This window comes from Scylla paramamosain, chromosome 24 (genome assembly GCF_035594125.1).
Source record: "Scylla paramamosain isolate STU-SP2022 chromosome 24, ASM3559412v1, whole genome shotgun sequence".
In the NCBI taxonomy this organism is placed as follows: domain Eukaryota; kingdom Metazoa; phylum Arthropoda; class Malacostraca; order Decapoda; family Portunidae; genus Scylla; species Scylla paramamosain.
Genome location: NC_087174.1, coordinates 5,600,451 through 5,605,000, shown reverse-complemented (window position 1 = coordinate 5,605,000; position 4,550 = coordinate 5,600,451). Strand labels below are relative to the sequence as shown.

Genomic DNA, 4,550 nt, shown 5'->3' with positions numbered 1-4,550 from the left:
ACAAACCGCTTGGGCATGTAGAAGATAAGACAGAGAACGCGATATATCGCAAGGGACATACATAGCCTGGCTGAGATTCCAGAGGGTCTGACCAGAGATGGACAGAGAGGCTGACGAAATCGGACGCTGACGAAAGTCCAGGAGAGTCGGAAAAGTGTAATGCAGGAACTGTCACAGTCACAGGATGATTCTGAAAATTTGCCAGTATAGTCTTTGGTATTTCATTGGTATTTCATTGGCATTAAATACCAAATCCATCCATGCAATTTTAATTGGCATTAAATACCAAATCCATGCAAGATCTCGGTCCACGACACGTGTACTCCATTCGTAACTGCCTATATGTTTTTCTCATTATATAACTATGCATGTGTTTTTGTGGTCTCATTTATTATAATAATAGTGTTTTTGTGGTCTTTAGTGGTTTTTTGTGCACTCCAACAAAACTGGTTCATTCTCTCACTCAAAATACTTGGAAGAGTCTCCGGAGAATAACACGAAGCTTTTTCAGATTTTCTTTTATTAAAAAAATAAAATAAAAACAAACAATAATTAGGGAGTCTGGGACTTAAAACGCTGCTGCTCATAAACCGACTACACTATCAGCTCACGAGTCTAACACACACCGTTCATTTAATATTTCTAATACTTGAAGCAGGCAACTGGATGTAGTATTGCAGCATGACGGCGCTGCCAGCCGTCACCGACCACGTCACTCTACACCATCACCATGTCGCTCCTGTGAACAATAATTCATAAAAAAAATAAAAAATGCTATGAAATATCGACATCCAAATGAAATTTTAAAATCTATCAAAACACTAGCATTTTGTGCTATATTTATAAATATAGCACAAATAATAATGCATGTACACAAGGGAAATATTATAATAAAAAAAATCAAAATTGATAAGAGAACATACACTCCGGTAGATCTTTCGGTCTCCTCTCTCCCACGTCGTTAGACGGTTATTGACCTGCAATTAATGCACAAGTTACTTTTTTGCATTTGATGTAATGATTATGTAATGTAATTAAATGCATAAACAAATTGTTCGTTTTTCCTCACCCGTTCTAACGATTTCAAATATTGTACATGGATAAACTTTAACATCCGGATGTTAGAGTCTGTTAGAGTCCTTTAAAAATGCATTTCGAAAGTAAATTAAGCCTAACAAAATAAAAAAATGAGATTTTTTATTGTTTTTAATACAAGAAAGCTAAGGTCGTGAAAGAAGCCACTATAACATCATATACTACATGTCTATCGGTCGTGCCTGTCAAAATATTAGTGTAAGTTTTGAGATTCCTGATATAACCTGATGAACCATGATTACAACACCAAAACACCACAAGATAATTACTCACCTCAATAACAAGTGACCTGTACTAATTACAATGCCAGACACTGTTGTATCCGGCACCTGTACTCCCGAACCAACACCACCTTTGTTCCTAGTTGCAAAATATGAAGCTCCAAGAGAGAAGGGAGAAAGGTAACTTAGGCGACTATCGTGAAACTTAAGCGATTAACATAATACATGAAATTTAGAATAATCGAGGGGGTAAAAATCAAACTAATGAACAAAACTGAGGTAAGGAGCATGACGATAGCTGTCCGATTGATGGTTCCCCTTCAGTGCTAGGGTTTACAGTACTAGTTTTGAGAGTTACGAGTAACATACAGCTTTCCCTCAACCTTATTAACAATGCACAATCATACAAGTATAATTTTTACCTTAAAATTCCCAATCAAATGTTATGGCTTCTGCTCGAACAAACCGTGTTCAAGTTAAAGCGCACGACTTAGCGAACGACTTCACGCCACTTAAAATGTAATCAGGTACCGTAATACTCACGTTTAATACTGTAACAGCTATCGAATGAACCAAGATTAAACAAGGTACTATAATTTCTTCTCTGGTAATGTATGACTGGTAATGTATGAATTGGACGACTCTGACAATGATATTCTATAGCAGAACACACTATGCTTACATGATGTCTAATATGGGGTGAAATCTAGTCTGGAGTTGCATTCTTTGAAGTTCGGGGTCTCGACTCACTCCAAATCCCTTGGATTCTACTTAGTTTTCAAATGGTGATGTTAGTGTTCGAATCACTTAACGATCTAGCTGAAGTGGGGATTCCATGATTATGTTGGACAAACTTTGGTGGCACATCGTTTGCGTCGAACGCCATGCTGGCAGACCCACCTGAAACTAGTACTACACACTTTATGGTTAGTAGGCACCACGGTATAATCCTTTCAATGCGGCAAGGAGACAGGAGTGGCAAAGGTCATGCTGGAAGACGACCTACTTTACTAAAAACAACCACTACTCATTTAAGCATTCGGGTTCTTCTGTCAAAGTTATTTCCACGAGGGAGATCAGGAATGGCATTACAATGGTAACGACACAAATGATTTAAGAATATTTCACTCAAAACATATTCGTTCACAGCACAACAAAGCTTAAAACTCCAAAACTCGCACCTATTGCATTCTTATTCCACTTACCTGCTTAAATCCGTGCTTTCTTTGCTGCCTTTCTTGCATCTGGTCTTGTCTCCGACAAGTCAAACTGTAAACGAATTAGTATCTTACGTCAAATATAATAAAATAACCGGAGTAAAAAACGCTAAAGTTACTATTATCCAAGATAAATTTATGAAAAACAATCTAGCTGGTACCGAGGACAAGTAAACAACTATCGAATGAACTAACGACAAATTTGCTGTTAACGAGATAACTATTAATTTAGACACTTAATCATTATCAATGTTTATATCGCTTGACGGCAAAATCAGTGTACTCATACTACGAAACTTAAGTTCTCACTATATACTACTGCAAACCATCTATATCATATAACTCGGGCTTACGATGACACTATACGTTTGTTCGAGGATGTGCACCTCTCAAATCTAAACACTCGTTGATAGTGTTCAATAAAAAAAAAAAAAAAAAAACTCGAGCATCTTCCTCGCAATCAAATAATTCAACAATGAACACAGAACCTAGTAATATGAACAAGACAGAGACACACGCCTTACCTGCACGAGCAGCAGAGGGAGAATGCTACAACCCAACTCCCACAGGATCCTAAATAACATCGTCTGACGCACGCTCCAATGCTTCAGTTTCATAGCACTTAATTTTGAAACACATCGTTCTCTCGCAAGGGCCATTTTCAAAGGTTACAGAAGTGACTAGTCGGATTTTCATTTGTGTACCTTAAATTGACAAGGCAGAATTATTTTTGAACTATCGCTAGAATCATGAAAACAACCCTGAAGACCCCAATACCCATCCTGTCTCAAATAGTCGAGACGAGACGCTGAAACATTTCGGGATGTGTCCCATGTATCACGTCTTTTTATTAACAATTTTAACATTTATTCCTCTTAAACGAACCTGTAGACTGTAGAGGAAACCGTGAAGGATGAAGAGAGATGGAGAGACAGAGAGACGACGAGATGAACCCGAGTCAGGGTTGCATGCCAAGGAATCCCCTTATGCTACTACGAGGTAAATACTTACAACACACAGACTCTTGTTAGGTGAATAAGTGGCAAAATTGTTAATAAAATGTTAAAAATGCAATTAGATAAGAACACGCACTCAGACACACGCAACACACATACACTAACATTCTATGTAATAAGATAAGAACACACACACACACTAACATTCTAACAATCTTATTTATTGCTTCATTATTATTTTAGTTATTATTATTAGCTATTGTTAACGTCATTATTATCATTATTATTATATTGCTTAAATGCTATCACAATTATAATCATTAATATTCTTATTTTCCTTTAATATATATATACACACACATATATATATATATATATATATATATATATATATATATATATATATATATATATATATATATATATATATATATATATATATATATATATATATATATATATATATATTTTTTTTTTTTTTTTTCTTTTTTCTTTTCAAGGCAATGCCATGAAGGTAAAATATCCATCCACATACATAGCTCACAACTCAGACTTCCACAGCACACCTCAAACATCTCAGCCATTTGTTGGTGGCTGCAAGGCTCCCCTGTTGCAGGTTTAACAGTGAGAGGATCTTGAGATACAAAGATACCATCCTAAATATACATTAAAAGAGACCAAAAATACATCTAACAATAACTGGAGGATTAAAATAGATATATTACTGTTACTTTTTTCATTGCATTTAACAGTGAATGGTTTATGGGAGGCAATACTATGTATGTCTGCCAGAAAGCTCAAGGCACAATAATACAACAGGACAAGTCAGGCTGGGTAACACGCTATGCACAGATCTAGGGACTACATGGTTAAAGAAATGGCTTAAACTCAAGTATATCTACTTTATGGCATAAATATCTTACCCAAAGGTGTTATTTTTTTCACTACCATTAGTTTGGTTTTATCTTATTTCAAACCATATTTGTCTTTCTTAACCTGAAAAGAAAGTAGCACATAGAATGTTATTCATTTAGTAAATTGGGATATAAAATGCATATGGG

General features: G+C 35.7%; 1 protein-coding gene and 1 long non-coding RNA gene across 10 annotated transcripts in view; one reads left to right on the top strand and one right to left on the bottom strand.

Moving 5' to 3' along the window:
• Positions 1–4,550, top strand: part of LOC135112632 (uncharacterized) — a 93,436-nt gene that overhangs the window by 86,712 nt on the left and 2,174 nt on the right. For 6 of the 9 annotated variants that reach the window (XM_064027212.1, XM_064027209.1, XM_064027202.1 and 3 more), the window contains one exon: positions 1–883. This exon is cut by the window's left edge and continues 367 nt beyond it. The gene's annotated coding sequence lies outside the window, so the exon portion shown is untranslated. Of the gene's footprint in view, positions 884–3,424; positions 3,818–3,989; positions 4,390–4,550 lie in introns of those variants that run through there. The other 3 variants (XM_064027206.1, XM_064027204.1, XM_064027205.1) reach the window with 3 other exon arrangements.
• Positions 527–3,425, bottom strand: LOC135112633 (uncharacterized). The gene is made up of 4 exons (XR_010274517.1): positions 3,058–3,425; positions 2,522–2,585; positions 924–977; positions 527–739 (listed from the first exon to the last, which is right to left on the bottom strand). It is a non-coding gene; the product is annotated as an uncharacterized LOC135112633 (long non-coding RNA).